We start from the raw sequence: 26,474 nt of genomic DNA, 5'->3' as shown, positions 1-26,474 counted from the left end.
AGAGTAGGTCTATTGGAATTTATTCTATTTGGAGTATGTTGCACTTCACACACACGCATATTTATTTCTTTTACAAGAGTTGGGAAATTTTTGGCCATTATTTCTTCTAATATTATTTCTGCCCACTTTCTATCTTTTCTTCTTCTTCTGGGACACCCATGAAATATATGTTTGTGTGCTTCATGCTGTCATTCAGTATTCTGAGGTATTGTCCAATTTGTTCTTTTCTCTGTTTTTCTGACTGTATGATTACTAATGTAATGTCTTCTATTTCATTGATTATTCAATTGCCTGTTCAAATTTGCTATTGCATGAATCTAGCACTTTTTTTGGCATGGACAGACTCTGGGAATTTAGTGCATTTTGTAATTAAAAATGGTATTTTTTAGAGAACTTCCTGCTTTACAGAACAGCCATGCATAAAATACATGATTCTCATACACCATGGCACCACCAACAGTTGCACTGATATGGAGTTTGTTACAAATGCTAAAACTTATTTTTGTAATTTTACTAATTTTTAAAACATTTTTATGTGAAATACAAGATACATAAAAAAGCTTGTTTGTTTGTTGTTGTTGTTTTTTACTATTATTACTACTTTTATTTCTTTTCTTTATATTAACATTTTATATCTTTTTCTGTTGTGTTGCTAGTTCCTCTAAACCGATGCAAATGTACTAAGAAACAATGATCATGCATCTATGTGATGATGTTAAGAATTACTGAGTGCATATGTAGAACGGTATGATTTCTAAATGTTGTGTTAATTTCTTTTTTTTCCTTTCTGTTAATAAAAAAATAATAAAATGATCCCTGTAATTAAAAAAAAAGCAATAAATTTCCAAGTACATTTTAACAAATAGTTTTTGAACAAATATCAATTATGTTATCAGTTGCAGTTGCACCATTTCAGGTGTTTCCTTCTAGCTGCTCTAAGTCACTGAAGACTAAAAAGAAATATCAATATAATGATTCATTGCAATTTTGCTATATTTTAATAGTAGTGACATTTGTTACAATGATAACAATTTATAAAAATAGTACTGCAACTATTGCCCATAGCTTATATATTTTTCTCCATATTCCAACATTATTATTTTTTTTGATGTCTTTATTTTATTCCTCAACTACCCATACACTGGATAAAGGCAGTATCACCTCCAAGGTTTTTACAATCAGACAATCACCTGATAGCAGTTGTGTAGTTATAAAATCATTATCAAAGATCAAGTCTATTGAATTATAGTTCTCACTATTCTAATACACCAGAAACTAAGAAGAAATATCTTTGAAATGAGTGTTGTGTTTGAAACTGTTATATACCCTAGAAAAACCATGTTCTTTTAATCCTAATCCAGTCTTGTGGGGGTAGACCTTCTGTAGCATGGGGACTTCTGAATAGGTTGTGTCTGTGGAGATGAGCCACGCTGTATTGCATGTTGCACCTGTTGATTAGATGGATCTGTAGCCTCCCTTATTCAAGGTAGATATTAATTAGTTTACTGAAGTCCTTAAAAGATTTCATGGAGGGGGAAAGAATTCTCAGACACAGACATAGTTGCAGACACAGATGATTGGAGAACTGTCATGGAGAACAAAGAAATGAAACTAAGACACACACATTTGGAGATGCTAAGCTAAGAGATGAAATCCAGAAATTGCCCCAGATAAACTAAGTGAGGGCCTGCAGAAGCTAAGAGAGGAGCCACTGGAACCAGAAGCTGAAAGCAATGAATTTTTGGAGCAAAGGGCCAACAGACATTGCCACATGTCTTCCCATGTGACAGAGAAATCCTGGAAGTGATTGTCCTTTCTAGAGTGAAGATATACTCTTGTCGATGCCTTAATTTGGACATTTTCATGGCCTTAGAACTATGTTTGTAACCTAATAAATCCACTCTGTAAGTTTCATTCCATTTCTAGCATATTACATTCTGGCAACACTAACAAACCAAAACAATGAGTCAGTAGTCTTAATCACTTGTTAAATTCTAACTTCTCAGTTACCTCTTCTATCTGATTTTATCATTCTCTCAATCTTTAGGGATATGTAGGCAATGCCCATTTTTAATATTTTAAATTTATTTTTAGTTTTTGATTATCACATAGTTGTATATTCATCATCATGATAATTTCTTAGAACATTTGTATCAATTCAGGAAAAGAAATTAAAAGAAAACAGAAAAAAATTGAAACATACCACACCCCTTGCCCCTCCCTTTCATTGATCACTAGCAACATACCACACCCCTTGCCCCTTCCTTTCATTGATCACTAGCATTTCAATCTACTAAATTTATTTTAACATATTTCCCCCTATTATTTTTTTTTAATCCACATGCTTTATTCATCCATCCATAAGGTAGATAGAAAGAGCATCAGACACAAGATTTTCACAATCAGTCATATTACAAAAGTTAAATCACTTTACAATCATTTTCAGGAAACACAGCTACTGGAACACAGCTCTATATTTTCAGGCAGTTCCCTCCAACCTTTCCATTACACCTTAACTAAAAAGGTGATATCTATTTAATGTGTAAGAATAAACTTCAGGATATCCTCTTGACTCTGTTTGGAATCTCTCAGTCATTGACACTTTATTTTATCTCATTTCTCTCTTCCCCCTTTTGGTCAAGAAGGTTTTCTCAATCCCTTGATACTAAGTCCCAGCTCATTCTGGGATTTCTGACCTATGTTGCCAGGAAGGTCGACACCCCTGGGAGTCATGTCCCATGTAGAGAGGAGGAGGGCAGTGAGTTTGCTTGCGTGTTGGCTGAGAGAGAAGCCACATCTGAGCAACAAAGGAGGTTCTCTTGGGGGTGACTCTTTAGGCCTAATTTTAAGTAGGCTTAGCCTATTCCCTCCCACCACTTTTATCTGCAAAGATGCACCCTTTAGGAAACTGTCTCCTTCACTGGATTAGTTGCTTTTCTTGCAGTCATTCCTTAATTCCACCCTTGCCTGTGGCTGGGCTGAAAATTGAGAATGCCTGCTGCTTTAATCAATGGGCTTCCTAAAAAAAGAAATGAAAAGAATAAATATCTTTCTCAGTGCTGGTACACAGCTCAAGTTTGCCAATCTAGAATCTGTGTTGGTATTCAACTCTTTGTAGCCTCTTTCTTGGATCTCAGCCCATTTTTAGTATTCTAGCACAACCAACACCATAAACCTATGTTTTTTTTTTTTTACTTCCATCAGCCTGCTTCCTCACTACTGGTGGAGGGGCTGCTCTAGATATCCATTTCTTTCTTTTTTGCATTGTAGATATGTCTGTGCTCACAGCTGGTATTCTGCAGTCCAAATTTGTTAATCAAATGCACAATAGGAGTTTGGTTGACTTTGCCTTCCTGCTCCTAGAAGAGAGGGCTTCTGTTTCCCACTTGGAAGATCCTCCATGTCAACCTTTAATGCTAATAGGAGAGAGGCAGCAGCCTCCACAGTGTGCAAGAATTTATTTAGAGTTAGAGACTGTGATATTGGTCCTTCACCCATTCCAGGCTGATGTACAATGCGCATCTTGTTAAGGAAGTTCCCCACATTCATAATAATGCAGTATCCTCACTATTTCCCATATAAAAGTTCCCATTTCTCCCAACCTAAACCCTTACCCATTATGCATTATGTCCCTATTCCCTTGGCTCTATGTCCCTGGCAACTTGTATTCTACTTTGTGTCTCTATGAGTTCATATATTCTCTGATATTTCCTTTTTGGTTGCCAAGGAGCTTCAATTTAACCTCCCAAATCTATAAAACCTTGTTTGTTTGACATTATCCTAACTTCAGTGGTATAAACAAATTATGTTCCTGTACTGTGCCATCCCCCATCTTTATGTAATTTTTGTCACAAATTGCATGTTAATACATTATGAATCTAAAACCACTAATTTATCACTGCATTTATGCATTTGCCTTTCAGCTCATGCAGAGAGCAAAAAGTGGAGTTACAAACCAAAGATACGACAGTACTAGTGTTTACATTTACCTATATCATGACTGTCAGTGGAGATTTTTATATCTTCATATGACTTTGATCTATTTTGTAGTGTCCCTTTCTTTCAACATGCATAGTTCTCTTTAGCATCTCCTGTAGGTTTGGTCCAGTGGTGATGATCTCCCTTAGCTTTTGTTTTTCTGTGATTATATATTTCTCTCATTTTAAAATTATATTTTAAAATTTTCTTTATTTTAAAAAGGTTTTTATTGAGAAATATCTACACATGTACATAGTCCAGTCATATTATACAGTCAGTAACTCACAATATCATCACATAGTTGTGTGATCTTCACTGTGATCATTTTAGAACATTCACTCCATAGTTTCTGATGAGAAATTAGCACTAAATTGTATTGAGATTTATTTGTATATGGCATTTTGCTTCTCTCTTGTGGCTTTCAGAATTCTTTTCATTTTTGGCATTTGACAGTTTGATAATAATAATATAGTGCAACATGAATCCATTTGGGCATATCTCGTTTGGAGTTTATTGAGTCTTGGGTATGTATATTCATGCCTTTGATTAAATTTGGGAAGTTTTCAGCCATTATTCTTTTGGATAGTCTCTCTACCCCTTTTTCTCTTTCTTCTCTTCCTGGGATTCCCATAATACATATATTGGTATGTTTCATGGTGTCCCACATATTCTTCAGGCTCTATTCATTTTTCTTCATTCTTTTTTCTTTCAGTTCCTTAGAATGCATTATTTCAGTTGTTTTATTTCAAGGTCATTGATTTTTTCTTCAGCCAAATCCAATATGCTGCAGGACCCATCAATTATTTTTCTGGTACTGTGGTCTTCAGTTCTGTTTGGTTCCTTTTCATAATTTCCATCTCTATATTGATATTCTTTTTGTGTCGTTCCATCATTTTCCTCATTTCCTTTAGTACTTTGTTCATGTTTTCCTTTAGCTCTTTGGGCATATTTAGGGCCACTTCTTAAGAGTCTTCCAGATCTGATCTTTCTCATTGATAGTTTCTAATGTTTTCATCTCATTTGTCTTGACCATTGCTTGCTATTCCTTTGTGTTTTGTAATCTTTTATTTGAACCTGGACATTTTGATATTTTAATGTTCTATCACTGGATTTAGGCTCTGAAGCACCTAATACTTAAGCTTGCCTCAAGCTAATCTTATGACAAAGTTTTCCTTGCAAAGCAGGAACAATCACACACACACACAAGAATGAAAATAAAACATCTATGCAAGTAGGTCTCTGCAAGCATTCTTCTTCAGAGGGTATCCATACAATGACTTTAGAGAAAAGCTACAGGCCAAAGCATAAAAGCTTCCCTGATCCTTTTTGCACTTGTGTCTTGTCTTGGAATGTACATGTGGCCCTAGGAATTCCTCTGTTTACATGTTTACAAATGTCCACTCTTTCAGAAAAAAGTATTTTCTCTTGGTATTGGGTACTAGACTGCATGTCCTACAGCTAGCAGTATCTTGCCTGAGGCAGCATGACTTTACTGCTCTCCCTTGGCATTTTGAAGAAGGGCTACATGTAAGGCAAGCTCTAGAATGGTGTGTGCCTCAGGCATCACAGGCAGAGTGGGCCACACATACCACAAATATATGCATGTGGGTTATTCTGCTCCTTCTAGATTTGGGACAAGAGGTCTGCACTGAGAACGCTTGTGGGCAATGTTCTGAGCCTGCCAAGGGGTAGGGAAGAGGCCAGCCAGGATGCCACAAGAACCACCTGTTTTTAGCAGCATTTTTCTTAATTCCGTGCTTGCCCTGTTACAACATCCCTTTAACTGTTATCTGGAACTTTGGGATACATGTTTCTGCCTGTTCTTCTTGTGTATTCTAAGTCTCTGTGTGGGGATACAGCCCTGAAGTGCCAAGCTCCACCATCTTGATTAATGCAGGGACTGAACCAAGGACTTCAGAAAGTAGGTTTAACATGTCTTTTTACTGTTATTTTTAGTTAAAGATTGTAAAGGCAGTGACTAGAGAAAGTGCTTAACACTTTTTAATTTGTGTATCTTTAGAAATCAATTCCATGCCTAGCATTATATGGCTATCAATTATTCCCAGATTTATATAAAAATTCAGTATAATTCCAGTAAACTCTACTGAATATTTTTTGGTGTACAGCAATATACATACTATAAAATTTACATGGAAGACTAATATCTGCAATAGTTAAGTCAAATTTGAGAAAATGTTTGAAGACTGAAGAACTTTACTTGGCATTAAGAATTCTAAAACCATAGTAAGAAAACAATGTGATGTCATAAGAATAGACAAATGGATAACTGGTATGAATAGAGAAACCTCATTAGACCACATATTAAGTAGAATCAATATAGATTTAATGTAACATCATAAATCAGTGAGGAAAGATGAATTGTGAATAAATAGTATGAGTGGCTCATTATCCAGACACACAAAACTGAATGACTACTATGTATTTAGGTGAATTCTAGTGCGATCTTTAATGCAAAAGTGAAAAGAAAACAATAAATAATGAAAATAGGAGCATTTCTTTGTTACCTATGGACATGGAAGGTCTCTTAAGTGCAAAAGATTTTTCTTAATAGAATAAATATTAAATTTGGTGAAGATATTTGCAATGGGAAAATTGACAAGGGAAATTGATCCAGGATATAGAAATCAACATGAAAAATGGAAGTGAAAAATGTGAGCAAAGATTATAATTTATAGAATGGAAAGTTCACAAGTGTACTAAATACACAAAGAGATGCTGAAATTTATTAGGTATTATGGAAATAAAAATTAAAACAGCAATGAGGCATCACTTCAAATTAATTACAGTGAGAGAAATTAAATAGCTGGGCAATGTCAGGTATTGGAAAAAGCGAGAGCATGTAGAAATTGTTTGGTGCTGGAAGGATTGTTGACATACATTTCTGAGAGCAGCCTAGTAGGGCTCAGTCAAATTCAGTGTATGCTGATATGAAAGGAGACATACGATCATTTTTTTTGCAGGGCTGCTTCTGGTAAAGGGCAGGTGTGATTTTCAAAGTATGAAACAACTGCCTGGTATAGGTACCAAATCACCTGAATAGATGCTGATATCACAGCTAGAGTAGGGCTCTCAAGACCCCCCCCTTTTTTCAGACATTAACATTTTAGTAACTGATGCATGATGAGTTCTCAGACAAGAGATTTGGTGGTAGATGGAACCTCAAGAGACTTGTGACCGTGGCTATGTATTAATGAATGTAGGAGAATTTCAGTATTGTAACAACTGCTATGTTCATAGTGTGTTCCAGCTGGATAATAGCATTATTTGGATGGGGGTTGGAGGAAGCTGGGAGTAGGTTCATCCAACTTTTGAACAATCTTATGATGAGGCCCTGAAAAACTTGGAGGTAACCTGGGAGTCCTTCATAAAGTCATTGGACAGGAAAAGAGTGGTGCACACCCACCGTGCACCCCCATGCAATATTTAGAAATAATAACAACAGGAACCAAGTTAAAACAAGGAATAGAATTAGATACATTACAAAACTTTTATGTGCACGCATACAAAGCAATAATACTTCCTTTACAATAACACATACAACAACAGAAACACATTAATTTCATTAGGATGGTTGACTGTGTTGTAAAGGGAATGGGAATGGGGGATGGAGATAAAAGGAAATAAGTAAAACAAAAGGGGGGACCTTTGTAAACTGATGCTGCATGCACTAAGAAATGTAACTACCTCTGTCCTCTGCATCTGATGTTAAAATGGACAGAAATAAGTCTCATTACTTCCTCTTAATATTTTGAGTTGTATCCACATAACACATTATCCATGCTTCCAAACCACAGACCCAGGAAAGGACAATGTTAGTTGACAATTGGATTATTTGTTTAAGTTTAACAACTATATGTCAGGCTCCTTTGATTGCAGGAGACTCTACAAATTGCTTTGTAAGAACCAAATATATGTCAGACAAATTTTACCTTCAAACAAGTGCTTAGAATCTGGTGTTTGTTATTTATTAAGGCCACAAACTATGGCTATTTTTTAGTTAGATATTTTTGCTGCTTATTCTTTCAAAACCTTCTTTATTTAAATAGAGAAAATTGATATTTATAGGAATGTTTCATTTATTGACAGTAATTTCTTGAAAAGCAAATACTGTCAAATTACTCAAGGATACTTTCATTCATCATGATAAAAGATAAATCATAAACAAATGGCAGAGATTACTTTTTTTTGCATAGGCAGGCACTGGGAATCAAACCTGGGTGTCCTGCATGGCAGGGAAGAACTCTGCCCGCCCTACTTTTTTTTTTATTTCAGTGTCATTCTCCCATTACATAACCCATTATCAGCATATTCCCTTTGTGGTTTTGATCACACCAAATATATTTCTAGGAGATAATTTCCTTGACTAGTTAAATTTAGTTTGGCAGTCCCAGGTCACTATTACATTATTTGGTCACTCTTCTCCAATGCACTTAATTAGATATTTTTTCTATTTATGGAAACATTTTATATACCTCTGTGTGCTTGAGATAATTGTCTCTAAATAGGTACAGGGAAAAGGTTGGGGATGAAGTTGATAACAGGAAGAAGATATTAAACTAAATAAAATTCAGTGACAAGTAAGACGTGGGTAATTGTTTGCTTTCTGCACATATCAGCTAAACTTTGACCTACAGGCAGGAAGAAGTGAGGTGTGGGTAGTGGGGAAGATGCTGAGCTCAACAGGAGAATAAATATCAATGATTCTGGTTATGGGGAATGAGAATTAAGTCTCAGTTTTCAAAAGCACATGGAAATGTTTTGGGGATCCAAAGGTACAACTGAAGGCATGTTGCAGATTCTGGAGTCTGCATGCTGCCATGGTTTATGTCAGTACTAGTATGTAGGGTACTTGTTAACTGCATCCAGGGGTCATTAGGGAGATTTATTAGCACTGAGAGTAAAGACAATATGCTTGTTGTCTTCATTACAAACTTCTTGCTTGTTTTACTTCTGTCTTTAGAGAAAATCCAAGCTATAATTATAGATACTAGTGATAAGTGCAGTTTTATAAAAAAAAGCCCAATTTCATAGATTCAAGTTTTATAAAACAAAAGCCTAATTTCATAGAATCAAGATTCATAAAAAATGACTGAAACCTTGCTTAGAAGACAAACATCCAGGAATCCAACCCACACCAAACTAAATTAATGTAATAACAGTAATATTAGTATGGAGGAGTGGAGGAAAAAAGTACAAAACTGAATTTTAATGGACAACAATCAAACTTCCTGTTCTTGTATTTATTTTCAAAACCAGTATTAGAATTTTTTTCTATATCACTGCAATGAGATGCTTGGGGTTAAAATGGGAGTGTTTAGATAAGAGGTACAGAGATAAAATGGTAGATGATGAATCCTATGAGAAATGATTAAAGGAATTAAAGTAATTAAAACTAGAGTGTAGAAATGAATGATCTTTATTTGTTTTACTCACTTCAAGGATATTAAACATTTACATGAGAGAGTTTTTGACAACTTTTTTATATTCACAGAAACAGAATTAAGTGAACATGAGGTTATTTGAAAGGATGAGAGATTTTCTGTTCATAAGGAAGTCCTTTAGACTATTATGTAAACAATAAAAAAAAAACAGGAACCAAGGAAGGAAATGAATTTTCAAGTCTTGTAAATGAGGAAGAATTGACATGTCCTGGATAGAAAAACAGAGGGAAGAAACTGGGTCAAAAATATTTTTAGATAACTTCCAACTCAATGATTATTTATTAATTAGAGATAATGAGCATCTCTCTCTTTTCAAAAATTCATAAAATGTAAAATGACTGACTCTCTTCTAAGAGATTTCCCACATCCAGTTCCACATGGGTCAAGATACTGAAATGATTCCCTGAAATTGCTGAAGAGCCTGTATTTGTCATATATCATAATGATTTAAGCAATCTAAATAAATGTGGCTAAAATTCATGTCATGCCATTATAATTCTTGAGAGCAATAACTAGTAAAAAACCAGGGAAGTTAAAACAGAATACCCCTATTGGCAATAGTTTAGCAGAACACATCATCTTTCCATGGATGATCTGTGATGTTTCAGATTAACCAAAAATCCATTACCTCTGTCTCCCTCTTGAAGCCATTCAAGGACTATTGCTCAGAGTCATTAGATGGATGCTCAAGAAATGCGAAGTCTTGAAAACAGGAGTTTGGTAAGTCTCCCGAACTACTGATATTTGCTATTTGTTTTACTTTCCCTTTGTCTGTTCTTTAAGGATTTATAAAGCAGGTGCATTTTGTCTTTGTCCCCATTTCTCCTTTTTTTCCCAATTCCAGCTTTCATTCCTGGGGTTTTCCTTTTTCCTACATAGAGCTTATCTTCTGGTAACCTGTCTATTGCATTAACCTATGAAAGTTCATCTTCCTTGGGTAATGAGAAGTTAAAATGGATCACGTATTCCTTTAACATTGAAACTCTCATTTCCCACATGCATAAAATCTGAACTAAGGAAAGCCATCTGATGACTTGTTTGCTTATTATAGCTTAAGGGAGGACCTTTCCTTAGCAGTGTAAGAAAACAATGACATGCAGTCATTAACTTAAAACAAAGTGACTCAAATCCTGGGTCCGAGGAGAAAATATTTTAGAGCACAGGGAATTTTAATATTGTGTATTGCAATCACCTTTGCTCTTTTATCATGATTTTCCTTTTTTTGTTTCACATCTGACTGGCATCATGTTCTCCTGCCACATTTGATGTTTTAATTTCCCATTGTTTTCCTTTTACTCATCTTTCTATGAATTTCCTTCCTGTTGAAAAAAATTGTATTTAACTTATTTTTCTTTACATCTACCTTGTGTTCTGGCTAGGCTCTTCGTATATATTTTTAACTACACAGAATCTCATTCATCTGTTTTTTACACAGAATCTCATACATCTTTTTTTCTGAATGATGCAATAAATTGTATTATAATTTTTATAATTTTCTTCCTTAAAAATTTATTACTAGTCATGTTTACCACGTTTTCTTAGTTAATCTGATTTGTTTTTTTTTCCTGCTATTTGAATTTTTTTTTGTTTGGATGTGTTAATTTATTTATTTGAAAATATCACAAAAGATTTACAAATTAAATTACATGTAGTTCTATATTTACACTGTATTTATTAAAAATTATGGATTAAAATAATAAGAAGTATAGAAGAAGATTTGTGGGAATCATTCATTCAATCACCCATACATATTTTTAATGTTTTCACTATAGGTGAGGGGCTGGTAATATAAAAACATTAAATGGACTCTGCAAGTTATTCTCTTCTTGTTTATCCTGATCCATCTCATCCTTTCCTACCCTGATTTTATACCTTGGGGTTTACCTCTGCACCCTGCATAACCTAGCTTCATTACCTTCTTCCTTCTGGTTAGCTTTGGTCAGTGGAGGTATCATGATGAGATGGCAGGAGAGGAAGCTTGGAGTGCTTATTGTCAGGCCACCTTTTGGGGAGTGGCTGCATTCCTCTACCTATAACAGCAGCTCCTCTTTGGCTTTTCCTCTTCCTCAGGTATAGATTTGATGAGCTTCCCATTACAGGGCTCTTCCTTGCCCTTTCAGGCCTAGGGGTGGTAATGACTTTCCACCATTACTACTCTCTAAGTGCCTTACTGTAACTTAACTTTTAGTCCCCTAATCATTTCAATACCACTAAATAGTCCCTTAATTTCATTAACTGCTATTTGAATTTGAGGAAGCACCACTATCATTCCCATTTCATAGTACATTCTCACACTGTTGTTTATATTTCTAGGAAATCTTAAAAAAGATTTTTATAGAAACATATTTCTGTCCTAATGTTCAGAAAGTAATCTTTCTGCCTTGCTTTTCTGCTCATTCTTAAGGAAGTTTTGATTAGTTAGTTCAGAGTTGATGACATACATCTTTTTTATAAATCATAAAATGGTTTATGTAACTCTCATTTAAGTTGTTCTTATAACCTTAGGAGCCCCCTCTTATACATATGTACATTTACTTTTTCATTTCATTAATTTATTCAACATAGATATATGGAATTCATCCTAGATTATGGGCTCTTCCAAGGTTGACATCTGTTCTATTTCTGCCTTTTTGTTATCTCCAAGCTTAACACATAGGCACTTTATAGATGCCCTATAAGTATATTTTGTATGAATGAGTGAATAAGCTAAAAAATATTCCACCCAGCATTAATTTTCAGTTACTTTACAATCAGCACAAAGATTCATGAAATCTGTCCCTGAACATTTAATAATATATGCAGGACAATAAAATCAATGCATGTTTAATAGAAAACAACTGAAAAAATTAAATAGAATAATAAAAGCTATGCATACAAGAATTCAGAAAATGGAAGAAGTCAGTACACTGAGGAGAGGCTTCCTTAAGTTGGAACATGAACTAGAAGTAAGCAGAGTGTTTGAGACTCCACGGGTATTTGATGCATTAGAATTCCCTCAAGTCTTGTTACCCTTTATGGAAGAGAAAGATCTGTATATAACAAAACAAAACTGCATTTTCAGTCATCAATATAGACTTCACAAAGGTGTTCATTCATGTCAGTAATATATACACAACATCAGACTAGATTTGGCTTTCTGGACACTCAAAAATATTTATTGTATGAATGAAAAAAAATCATCCAGAGAACCACTAAGTTTCAGTTATATACTTTGTATAGCTTCTTGTCTAACAATATATGGGTTAGCTGATTATGATAGTTTCCTTTCTATTATTCATATACAGAATTTACCTAAGCTTGGTCCTACATGTTGCTGACATCAGAATCCACTTGTGTGCATTTCTGGGAATGACATTAGGAGGTGCTGTCTATCACTCCCTCCTCCATATCCCTCCCACCTTTCTGACAGGCTGCCTGAAGTTCCCTCTATCAGATTCATGGCTTAGTTTTAAGATTTTATTTTCCCCCCAAAATACAAGTGCACATGAAAGAACTGCAGTATACAGAATAATGACCCTTCAAAGATGTTCCTGTCCAAATCCCTGGAACTTATGGATATATTACCCTACATGGTAAAAGAAACTTTGCAGATGTGATTAAGTATTTGAGAAAAGATTTTCCAGGATGATCTGGGTTGGCCCAAAGTTATTACAAGGGGCCTAATAAGAAAAAAGCAGGAGGGTTGGTGTCAGAGAGGAAATGAGATAACAGAGGCAGAAGATGGAGGAAGGGGCTGCAAGGCAAGGAATGCAGACATTCACAGTTCTGCTCTGACTTTGATTTAAGCCCATACGACACATTTTAGACTTCTCACTTCCAGAACTGTAAGATAACACATTTGTGTTGTTTTAAGCCACTGTTTTTGATAATTTGTTGTAGCAGCAGTAAGAAACTATTCCAAAAGCTATTTAATTCCTAGAGCTTTCACTGGGATTCAGGTGTTCTTGGTTATGTTATAAAAATCTGCCACCAATGATCTTTTTAGTAATGAATGGGTCACTTCCTGTATCTCTTCCTTATAAATTATTTCACTGGAAAACCATGGCTATGGCACTAAATTAGTAACATCTCTTTGAACGTCGGACTCCTGATGGTTTGTCTTAGCATTCTTTTTATCCATGAGGAATTGTGATCTTGCCTTACTTCTGTATGCTGAGAACTGCCCATTGTCTTTTAGTTCCTTTTCTGGACTTTATTTTTACTGCTCAATTGTTGTACGCTCTCCACGTGCAAACCACTGTCTGTACTTTCTATTTTTAGACAATATTTTAATTCTGTCACTATTTCATCCATTACAAAAGCATTTTGAAAAAAATCAACACTGCCTTTATATGACAGAGCCTGTAAATTTGGGGTGAAAGGAGTATATATCTTTATTTGAAGAGGAGATTAGTTATTTCTGCTCATGTCACACTGCTGTAACAAATTGAGATTTTTTTGAGCGTGTGGATGAATTGTTTATAAAATGAAGTGTTTTCTCTCATTTTGAAACATACTAACTAACCCTTTCTTGACTATTTCAAATAATCGAGACCCCAAAGTCTTTATTTGACAATTATCATATGTGAGTGTTAATTTGTGTGGTTAACAATAAAGGAATAAGACTTTGGATTTTGTGAAAATTCCTTATTGGCATCACAAAACATAATATTAATATAAGCTTTACTGAATATATACAAGTACATAAACACAAACACAATCTTTTGACTCTAGGGTCATTCTTCAGTTCCATTAATTTCTTCCTTCATTCAACATGTGTGAAACACTATTGTTATCACTATTGATGATTGTGAATGTGGCAGGGGCTATTCATATGAACCAGACGTGATTCTTGCTTACAAGAATCCACATTTTGATTGGAAATATAAGCATTAAATAACCATGGGAGGAAGAGTAAAATAAATAGTGTATTAAGAACGTAGAGACTCAGGAAGATTTGGGACATTTCACAAATGAGGTATGAGTTGGGGTTTTTTGTGAATTGGCTCTTATAAGTTGGAGAATAGAATAAAAGAAATGTTGAAAGTTGAAGGAAGAAATGAAAAATTAGATTCTAACTGAAAGCAATGATTTATGGAGTAGAAGCACTGAAATTTGTATGCTGAACATGAGTAATTGTGGGGAGGTTCATGTGAATGGCTGAAATCACATCCATTTATATGTAATCACCATCAAAGAAGTATTTGAAGATGACTGTCTATTCCAACCAAGCATAATGCACTGTGCAGTAGAAAATAGGAAATATGCATGCAACATTAGGTAAAAACAGATGAGAAATAGTTAAAGTGATAGAATAATTTAATTGTAGTACGTTTTCTTGTTATAATGATTTTATTGGGATATAATTCATATACATTCCATTTATGTATTTTCATGATTTTAGTATAAAAAAGTTGTGCATCTTTCACAATAGTCAGGTTTAGAACATTTTCATCACCCCCCGAAGAAACACATTATCATTTGGTAATCACTACCCAAGACCCCTATCCCCATCAACACTAGGCAAATACCAATAGAATAGTAGCAATTTTAAAGCTATAATGCTGTATGGAAAATAACTGACCTCTCAAAGTTGAAGTCCATTGTGCATGTGGTGAAAGTTATTTGGCCTTTTGAAATGTTAATATGATAAGTTTTCACAGACTAGCATCTCTCTTTCTTGAACCCTGGTACTTGCCAAGGTAATTCTTTCTCATTTTCTTTCCTCCTTTAAGTTACATGAAAAATGGTCTGGGTCTGAAACAATGGATGGGACAAATCACTCTGTAGTATCAGAGTTCGTGTTCCTGGGACTTACCAATTCATGGGAGATTCAGCTTCTCCTTTTTGTTTTCTCCTTTTTGCTCTACTTTGCAAGCATGACGGGAAACCTTGTCATTGTGTTCACTGTAACCTTGGATGTTCATCTGCACTCTCCTATGTATTTGCTCCTGGCTAACCTCTCCATCATTGATATGCTATTTTGTTCAATCACTGCCCCTAAGATGATATGTGATATCCTCAAGAAACATAAGTCCATTTCCTTTTGGGAATGTATTACCCAGATCTTCTTCAATCATATGGTTTGGGGCACTGAGATGGTACTGCTCATAGTCATGGCTTTTGACAGATATGTGGCCATATGCAAGCCCCTCCACTACCTTACCATCATGAGTCCAAGAATGTGTCTATTTTTTTAGTTACTTCTTGGATTATTGGTGTTTCCCATTCAATGGTTCAATTGTTTTTTGTGGTAGATTTGCCTTTTTGTGGTCCTAACCTATTGGACAGTTTTTACTGTGACCTTCCACAGCTCCTCAGACTTGCCTGCATAGACACCCAAGAACTGGAGTTCATGGTGACCATCAATAGTGGGCTCATTTCAGTGGGCTCCTTTGTCCTACTGGTCATTTCTTACATCTTCATTCTGTTCACTGTTCGGAAACATTCTCCTGGTGGTTCATCCAAGGCCCTTTCCACCTTATCAGCTCATATAACTGTGGTGGTTTTGTTATTTGGGCCACTGATGTTTTTCTACACATGGCCTTCTCCCACATCACACCTGGATAAGTATCTTGCTATTTTTGATGCCTTTATCACTCCTCTACTGAATCTGGTCATCTACACCTTCAGGAACAAAGAGATGAAAGTGGCAATGAAGAGACTGGGTAGTCACCTTGTGCATTACAGAAAGATTTTGCAAATGGATCCACGATGAAGACATGGAACTATAGACTCTTCCTCATGCTGTTTGCAAAAAAAGACATTATTGAAATTTCTGGGAAATATAGGCCATTTTGTATGCCTAGAAATCTACTATCTACTAAATTATGATATTTTGCCATTAAATTAGAAGGGATGTTATTTTGAGCCTCAGTAAATCAAAGATTTACAAGCCTAACCCTATATCCTCATAAGCTACCACTTTGAATGTTCCAAGTCTAAGAGAGTGCCATGTAATTGAGCAAATAATAGTTTATCTTTTTCCGATATATTTTTATTCTATTTGTAGGCAGACTTTGTATTCACATTGCCCTTAATCTGTTTCTACCTACTTGATTTTAATTTACTACCTCAATCTTTTTTTTGCACCATCTCTGTTTGCTTTCTATGGCAGAAGTCTCTACATATTTTGTCTATTTATGAAATTTCTCAGGGAGATTATGGCAAACTGTTAATCCTATGTTCTAATTCTACAATCTAAAACTAGAATTGATCATCAATATAATTTACTTTAATTTCCTCAAGTTTCACTCTCAGAATTGAGGGGTGACTATAATTTCCCAAAGGCACACAATCATAAAATCACTGGAGATACTCTGGCCCCCAAAACCATGTCTCTGTTTGCCCTTTCTCCAAGTAATCAATTTTGCATTCTGAATTTCTGCTCATATTCTACACTTCAGCTTTTCCTTAAGGTCAATTTTGACTCTATTTGAACAGATTTCCATAGTTCTCTTTACATTCTGCCCCCCCTCCCATTTAAATCATCATTAGCATTTATGCTTCTTTTTATCATTTCTAAATCCTTCCCTTATTTCAACCTCCAGCATTCATTTCTTGTTTAGGTCTTACCAAAGCTGAATTTCCTACCCAATGCTTTACTTATGAAAAAAAATTACAGTTCTATTACTAAGCAGAATGCTTTTGTATTTTATAAGTATGATGTCCCCCAAATGCTTACAGTTGATGGTTTCCATTTTTTATGGGAAGCAAATGGGATTGGCCCACTGCACTTCTCTGCTCAAGTCATACTAAGATCTTTGTGCCTATTTCCCAAAGGAATAATTTTCAAGTATTTCAGCTAATAGAAAGTGAAACATTTTGAAAACATGTATGAAATTTCACTTTCTCTGGATTGTGCAGTTTGTTATTATCATTGTTACTAAAGAGGAGAAATGAACCTCCATATCCTAGGGAGTGATAATAGTCTGTCATCATTTCTGCCATACACCGCAGGTAGCAACAGATAGCACTAATGTAGTGCATCTTATATGCCAGTATTTTTCTAAGAGCTTTACCTTGAATCTTTTGAAGCAAATAATGTTATTTCTTCCACCTTACTGAGGAGGAATCTGAGCCACAGAGACATTAAATATGCTCAAGGTCTATTAAGAGGTGAGCCTAGACCAAGAGTCTGGCAGTTTGCATCCAGGACCTCTTCTTATCCCCTACACTCTACTGCATCTCTGGAAGTAAATGTATCAGAAATGTCCTTCACATGGAAATAACTTCTATGTTTGGGCCATTCCTTTGGTTGACCCCATTACTACCAAGGTCCCACATTTATGTGTTCAAAAAATTTACAAATATTTGCTGTGTCCATACCACAAACAAAGCACTCTATGCTTTCAATATACTCTCTATTATCAAGGAAGTTGTAGTGCCCGAATTTTGTGATATACAGTAGAGGAGGCTGTAGGAGATATTTGGAAGGTTCTTTCAGGTATGACCTGCGTACCCACAACCCCCAATTCTTCCCCTCTAGTAGGGCCTGGAGGACATTCTATTTACAAAGTCTGCTTAATAAAAATTCCAGGTAGAAGGACTGTGCAGTAAAATACAGTTATGATATTACTCAGTAATATACAGGTAATGATTCTCTCAGTTCTTTCCCAAAGGTACATGTGGTCATTCATTTGCATAATCACATACCAGGAGAAAAGGCATATTGCAACATTTTATGGACAGTTGGACATAGAGTCTGAGCTGACGCTGACATCTAGAGTCCTGATGTATCGTTATGGCCTTTTTGCTTGCATGGGGCATGTAGGAGTTAGCTAATACATAAAATCCTGGTCATATCTTACTCACTTAATTTTACTGAATCCAAGAATCCATCTCCTTAGATGTAAGAGAAACTTAAGTATCTCTCTGATTATATTTAATTCAATTTGGAATTTAGACAATACTACCTTTAATCCAACCCATTCTGTAACCGTTAAATTGGATTAAATATCACTACCAATTTCCTGCTGTGACAGAGTTAAAACAAGGGGTATTCAGTTCCCAAAATATAAATTTCTATTACCACACCTAAAAGAAGATTAAATCAAAAAAGAAGAGACCATTTTTAAGTCCATTTTAAAATTTCCAGTCACTTTAAGTGATCTAAGATTCTGAATTCTATCTAACAGATGATTGTATTAAGATTGTATTAAGATGATTCAGAGAATACACAACTATTTTAAAAGTTTTTCATCATTTTTATTTCCTGAAAAACCCAAATTTGTAGATTAGCACTATCCAAATTAGTAATCAGAAAGCAGAAATATAAATGACTTATGCCTATGCTCTGGCTGAGGAACAGGCATTACTCTTTCAGAACCATCAGCCTTCTCCTAACTCACTGCTTTTTCTTTTTCAGAAAGAAAGAACCCATCCTACTAGGACATCAATTTCTATTCTGTCTTATGGTTTATATATCTCAAAGAAACAAAAAAGCATAAGGGCACTTGAATTATTGGTAGCTGTAGAATCTGTCAACAAATTTTTTTATTATTTTATATCATGAAAAGCTTTGAGATTTCTTAGCCCCCTATCAATTACTCTAAGTTAAAGATTTTGAAAATTAAAAGTATCACTAATGAGAAATGCAAAAAAAGAGGAAAGAATATATAAAATTCTAGTAAGGCAAGTAATATCAAGTTAGATTTCTTAAGGCAAGAATCTTGTCCACTAACATGAGTAGAACACCCCTTGATTTCTGGGCTAAAATTTTCATCTCTGAGGTACTAATTAATGGCTGAAGCATTAATTAATGATTGCTGAAGCAAACCCCAAGACTTAACTCTTGGCACACATAATAAAAAAGTTGATTTACCCAATGAACTCTGAGGAATCCTTGAGAAGTGATGATTTTAAGGAGCTGAAAATGCTGACAATGTTAAATTTAAAAAATACTCATGAATCTTTATGTCAACATAGTGAAAATCTGCAGAAAAGAAAGTTCCAATTGTCACAATTTGGGGAAAAAAAGAAATTTATTATTTTTTGTGTAGTGTGGGATAAATTAGAGGCCTGGGAAAACTTGCAGAGGGCTCTCCCTCAGCACCTATGTAGAGCTGTGTTTGAGGACAAACCAATCTTGAATTGTTTCTATCCTTTATCTGCATCCAAGGATTCTTCCTTAATATTCATTAACCTCCCCCTCTTTCCAGTCTTCAGAAAAGGGGAGAATACTTTAAATTCTTTTAAAATTCTTTAAAAGCAGATCTAAGCTCTTATTCTAGATAAGCATTTCACAGTTACAACAGTTACCTCAAAAACAAAAAAAACCAACAATAAAAAAAGGTATGAAGAGCAAGTGAAAATTTGGTTTGCAAGTTTTATTAGGAGTCTCCCTATAGCAACTTTGCTGGGGGAATGGTCCTGAAAGAGATCTGAGTTACAAGGTTTTGCAGTCACAGGGAAGTGTTAATTATCTGAGCAAAGTTGGCAAGTGAAGTTGGTCAGCAATAAAGGGAGATTCCTCATGATGGACTGAGTCTGGAATAAACTTGTTTCTAATGGCTCATCATAGGCAAGACTCAGCAGGGGTGGAGAATAACAGCTTATTCTTTCCACTGGAAGTGTTGGACCTTAATTGAGTGTAGAACTGAATGTTGTATTTGCCATAGAAATTGGTACCTCCTCTGAAGGAAGATTGAGAGCCTATTAATGAGAACATTGGCAAAGGCACTGGAATGGGGACGTTTATGCCCACCTATATGTTGCACAAAAGGCAATATGATGCTTGTGGCCATTTAATTTAGAGGTTTGGATTCGCAGACAACACAGACTTTGGTAATATAAAAATGGAATTTATTAGGAAGGTAATTAAAAGGTTGTTAAAAATGAGATAAAGATACATCACCAGGCAGGACAGTACCAACACCTGAATAGGAGTGCTTGAGAATCCAGAGACTAGGCAAGTCCTGAGCAAAGCATTCTTCTCTCCTCTCAGATAATATTCTCCTTCTCTCTCTCTCATGAGATTCTCCTCCTCCTCCTTCTTTTTCTAACTGCTTGCATGCACTTTATGTGGTATTTTTGCACAATAGTGGCTGAATTCCATTAGCTTAGGTGACTGGGCCCAGGTGGTCCTCTGGGAACTGAGTAGGGACCAAGAGGATCTTCCTGGGCCTAGATAACTTTTACCAAAGTGCATCTCCTGGGAGGATAGCCAGTTCTCCTAGCTGGAGTGCTTATTTCAACAGCTTATCACTAAGGTCACGTGATGGCAACATCAGTTGAACAGAACAGATTCTACAAATCTATCTTTCTCTTACACTGTCCGAAATCAATTAAGTGGGAATATCTCTGAGCCATGGCTCCACTGATGATTCTAATGGGTTCTGTATGGTTTTTCACTTATGATCTTGATGTTTGCCAATGTTTTTTTTTTTTTCAAGGACTATAAAAACTGGACCAAACATCATTTTTTGTCACAGGCCCTATTTTACTTAACAATTGAGATGATGGTTGGTTCAACAGAGTTGCCATTTTCATGGCTTTTTATTTTAATTTTTCATCCATCAATGAGGATGGAATCTCCTCCTTTGTTCCACTATCAGATTACAGACTCACTCTTTAACCTGGAGGGTTATCACAGGATCAAGATCAGGTCCAGGCTAGTCTTCTGGATTTGTACTCAGGTTTTTGACAAACTCCATGAGTTCTGGAAGCCATTTGTTGGTATCCCCCACAAGAAAATCGCTATTGAAAGAGCTTTGCATCTCTGACCAGCTGCTCCAAATGCTACCACAACCAGTTGATTCAAAGTGTTTTCCTTATCGGCATCTGGCACGACCACTCCATGGATCTTGGCTCTCATGTTAGCTTGAACTCTCTTGTCATTTCTTGACCTCCTCTTGAAGATGTAATCTTCTGCATGCTTGGATCCCACAATCCTGACAGTTTCGTGTCTGGGTGATTACACATAACATTTACAGTTTCATGTTGTCCTTGGATGATGTTCCATGTTCCATCTGGTGCACCAGAGTCCTGCAGCAATTTAGCAAGAAGCATAGTTGCTCTAGGCACTCACTCTGATGATTTCATTAGGCAGGTATTTCTACACATCAGGGTTACAGGAAACATCCAAAAGGGGATTATGGCAGGAAAATGGAATGGTTCAATGCTTGCTCACACTCCCAGTGGTTGATGGAAGGAATAAATGTCCATGTCTTTGGTGATGGATTCTGTGGTTTCTCCCAGCCTGAAGGATGTTTCCCTACAGGCATGTTCAACCACCTGAAGGCCTTGAAATATATCTCCTTCCTCTGTCAGGATTTTTCCCTTATTCCAACATGATTAACCTGGTAATTTCTTTCAAGTGTTCTTTAATAAATTGTTGATAGTGGAGCAGGACCTGCTGACAGCTTAATAGTGAAGTGCCTGCCCATGTGAGAAAAGCACATTTATAGGCTACATCCATTTCAGCCTTGGTGGTCTGTGGGACTTCAGCAATTACCTCATTGGTGGCTGGGTCTTTGGTATCAATCTGTCTATCACTTTTTGATTCAAGAAATTTTCCATCAATGAAGAATTTTACAGTTGTTAATGAAGGGGAAGGGAAGGAAGATACAAGATATTGGTTGGAGTTCACATTGATAGAAACCCAAAAGACATGGGACCACATAGCTGCAGCAGTACCCCAATCCCTGTAATCTGGATCTCTTCTCCACCTCCTTGTTCCTCTACTCCATAGTAAGTTTTGAGAGGTCTGGGCCATCTTGATGATTTGCAGAACATCATATATCAATATAGCATCCCACTTTATTGTAAAGCCTGAAGTTAAAATGCAATATTAAAGTACTGCCTTGATATATTTGAGCTCCTGATGCCCCAGAGTCTTACTTCTGATCTTTTGATAGAAGGTCTCCCACCTGGTGGGAAAAGTTCACAGTCCAGTTAGTTCCCCTATCATCCAGACATGCAGTATTCCACTATACTCAGTCTTGGGCCTGCCAACCCATGAAATCTTTCATACAAACCAAATACATCCTCTATTGGAAACCAAGTTACAGGCAGCCTTCTTGTCATTACAGAGCCTGCTACCTTGATGTTTCTCTCTGCAACCATGGTATGTACTTGCCTGGTATGTGGTGTTCTCCTTCTCTTGGCTGTGAGTATATTTGACTAAAAAGTTCTCCAATTCTCATCAGTGATAAGTGTTAAATGTTTAGCTCCTTCATTGTATTTAGGGTGGGTTACATTCTTTCCCAACAATGTGAATATCAGATTGTCAGAACACCCACAAAATGTCATGTCATATAACAGGCACACTTTAAAGCAATGAGGAGAGAGGGAACATGATCATTGGATCTACTGGTTCTATCACCTGCAGCACCATAAAGAAGCTGCTGGCCTAAATGAGCAATGGAGTAATTTGTTGCAGATGTAGCTAAAGCACCAGCTTGAAGAAGACATCTTGAGTTTGGGGTGCCATTTTCCAGGATGTAGTATATATACTAAATCAACAACTATTAAATGGCACTGCTTCTCATTAGGTAGTATACATGGGTCTAGGAGGAACATTATTACTGGTAAAATAGAGCTTCCATCCCAGCAACTGTTAGGACTGGGGCTAGAAGTCCAGGTTTGCACAACAGGTGGGAACAATGTATAGCAATTTTGATGGTAAATGGCCAAGCATGACAGCCATTTCCTGAGAAGGGAATAGTAAAAATGGGGCTTGTAGTGCTCATGGATGAGGGTCTAATTCCCTTAATAGGTGAGCCACCTAGGAGAGTGGAATTGGTGATTCAGGAATCTAGAATATATACTAGAGTTGGGACATGAATGCTACTTGTGCTCTCAATGCCCACTTTAGGAGCAATGGTTGCATTTCATCCTATTAAGTTTCCTTTTGTTAGGTTTTTCCCAGGATAAGAGGCACACTAGAGTCCTGAAGGAGCTGCTCCCAGAACCCTAATAAAGCAAGTAGTAGTAAGTGGCTTAGGGAGTGGGTTCATTTATGCCATGCTGTGCCAGGGAGATCCCCTCTTCAGTTCATAAAAATTTATTCCCTCAGCTGCTGTGAGGGTTGTTCTGACACTTCTTATTAGTTAGATGTCTTTGAGAATTGGCTAAAGAGAACTAACTGGCTCCTCCTGACCTTGTCCCCTTCCTGTGGTAGTTTGCATACAATGAGTGGTTAACACTCCAATTTGACAAGAATATAAATATTCACCCCAGATTTAGAACTCTTTGCAGGATCTTGTGAAGACTTATAAATACGCTGCTGCCAAATTTTCCTTCTGTGAAATACTGCTAAATTCTTTACCCCTCACTAGTGTTGTTCCTGACAGCTTTCCTTAATAAATTTCCTGTGAGCTGATCTCTCTCCTGGTTTCTGATTCCTAAGAAACCAAACTTTTGACCCAAATTTATGATCTCTCTAATCTTTTTTTCAGAAGGGATGTTGCAGGTTTTACTATCACATGGAATATCATGTTGGTCTGTTATGCTGGTGAAATTATGCTAATTAGGCCGGGTGAGCTAGAATAGTTAAGTATCCTAGATGCTTAAGACGCATGTGTGCCAGATGGTATAACGTGACTGTTGAAAATTTCAGGGGCTTAATACATCAGTGAAGTCGCTAAGTGTTTTGGGAGTATTTGAAGATAAACCTTTTAAAGTTGCTGTATCTTAAAATGCCCTTTACAGAGGATGAATCTCAATCCTCGGTGAATTTCTTTGCAATTTGCAGGCAACATATGCCAAACTTCTGTGTGTTCCTCCAGCCTGGTAATTGGATAATTCATAACACTGCCAGTTTTGAGTTGGGTGTGGAATAAGAAAAGTTTGAAAAGTAACAGTACATGTATCAAGGTGGTGCAGACTTCCTTTGTTCCCTTTTGTTCCCTCACCACTCTCTCTTCCCACATGGGAAATTTTTATGGACAATTAACAAAGAAAGAGAAAAGATGGATCTAGTTTATGAACAGATTGTCATGTTATCCTGGCACCAGCTGGAAGTAGATTTGTACTGAATTATAAATGCTATGTAGAGATTACTATGAAAGATAATGCTGAAAGGAAACTCTTCTAAAGGGAAGTATTTCAGATAATACATGTCAGTGAATACTTCCTTTCGAAGGACAAATTGCCAGAGGTCCTGGTTCACACTAATTGCTAGGCAAGGCTGATGGGTTTGGCTGGTTGGTTGGGCCTAAGAAAGAACAAGACTGTAGAATTATGACATGGAGTTCTGGGGAGAGGAACGTAGCTGGATTTTCTGAAAAGACACAGAGAATGAAGATATGCATGCCCCAAGTAGAAGTGTATTAGAGATTATTCACAGCACAGGGGCAAGTTGACTTGTCCCTTTGAATGTTAGTCAATAGCCTTTCCAAACTTTCTTAGTACTGCTGAATAGGTCTATGAAATAAGGACATGGCAGCATAGATTAAATCTCTGCATAGAATGAACAACATGAATATCTCCTCACTAATGCTTATCTGGTTACCATCTTTGCTGATTGCCCAATCTGCCAAAGCAAAGGTGAATGACTTACCCCCTGTGTAGTACTATAGGTCGCCATACACTGAGTGGACTAACTATCCACCTTGTGGCAGGTCACATAGATTTAAGCCATTCTTTTTTGCAGCGGGTAGAAACTTATCTTCATAGTTACACATACATTCTGGGAACTCAGTTATCTTTCTAGTGCTTCTTCCAGCCCCACCATTTACGTGGTTATAAAATTCCTCTTCTGCCTTCTGTATTACTGTGGTTACCATAGACAACAATGTCACTGGACACATTTTTGTAGGAAATGAACAGTGACAATGGGCTTACACCCATAAGAATCCACCAAATTTACTAATACATTCATTCAGAAACAACTGAATTGATAGAGTGGTGGAATAACCTGTTTAATGCTTAGTTTTTGTACCAACTGGGAGAGAAACATGTTGAAATTTTGGAATACTGTTCTAATGCAGTACATACCTTAAACATGTGGTCAAGGTATGTGTCATCTTTCTCATAGTCAGAATGCATGAATCCAAGGTGGAGGAAGTCACTCTATCAGACCCGCATAATTTGTGGAGTAATTTTTTCTCCAATTATTGTGAACTTAGGTTTGGAAGGTTAGAGGTCTTAGTGTTCCAGGAAGAAGGTCTTCACTAAAGAGTATAATTGAGACTGTCCTTTGATCACTGTGCTCAACTCAAGTTAATGAACCAACATGTAGAACAGGGCCTGTCCCTCAAAACTGGGGGCCTGGGACAAGAGTAAAAAATGAATCCCACAAATCATATGTTGAAATATTTGAAAGTTATCCATCAAGTTAGCAAATTCTTAAGAAAGTATATTCTATCTCTCTATATTCATAAAAATATGATAGCTATATATATGCAAAATATTTATATTTATATCTGTATTCACACACAAAAATCCTTGAAACCTAGGATTGTGGACTAGGTGATGTTTCAAAAGAAGTTCCTGGGAGAACCCTGAATATGGTCTAGAAGGAGGAGCACAGGCTCCAGGTAGGCCTCACGGCTGCTATAGAAACAAGGATTTTGATAGCCATATTTTATGTTAATTATTCATTTATTTTTCTTCCTTTTTTAACCCTAGGTAATTCATAAGAAGAACACCAGTGGTGGATAACATTTTGGTTTTGATCCTTCTACAATGATGCAATAACTAATCATTCTTCTATGATGTTCAGTTTCATTTACTCTGAATACAACACCTTGCCCCATTCATCCCCTGGATAAAAGGTAAGAGTGGATGCAGAGATTAAAGGGAGAGCTTCCATTTGTCCTACTCTCAATCCTTCTGCACCCTACTTTGTGTTTGGGGAGCCTGACCTGAATGAGATAACAGCCTCCTTGTCCTGGGTTTTCTGATTGGTTTAAACAATGTGGAATGCTAGCAAGAGATCCAAATGAGGGAGGGTGGTGACTGAGATCTGGTCATTTGCATTTATTCCTTCTATGCAGGATCTCAGTGGGCTGGCTGTGGTTTTTGTGAGTGGCCCTTTCTACAAAGCTCTTTATTTCTAGGTTTTAATCTACTCTGATCTTGCACAATTAGTCCTAAGAATAGTAATGTCTG

General features: G+C 36.3%; 2 pseudogenes; one reads left to right on the top strand and one right to left on the bottom strand.

Moving 5' to 3' along the window:
• Positions 1-15,184: 15,184 nt before the first annotated feature.
• LOC143655415 (olfactory receptor 4F15-like) lies at positions 15,185-16,137 on the top strand (annotated as a pseudogene).
• A 3,798-nt stretch (positions 16,138-19,935) lies between these two features.
• On the bottom strand, positions 19,936-22,134 carry LOC143655414 (methylmalonate-semialdehyde/malonate-semialdehyde dehydrogenase [acylating], mitochondrial-like; annotated as a pseudogene).
• Between the last annotated feature and the right edge of the window lie 4,340 nt (positions 22,135-26,474).

This window comes from Tamandua tetradactyla, chromosome 14 (assembly GCF_023851605.1).
Source record: "Tamandua tetradactyla isolate mTamTet1 chromosome 14, mTamTet1.pri, whole genome shotgun sequence".
Classification (NCBI taxonomy): domain Eukaryota; kingdom Metazoa; phylum Chordata; class Mammalia; order Pilosa; family Myrmecophagidae; genus Tamandua; species Tamandua tetradactyla.
This window is presented reverse-complemented; position numbering and strand designations above follow the sequence as displayed.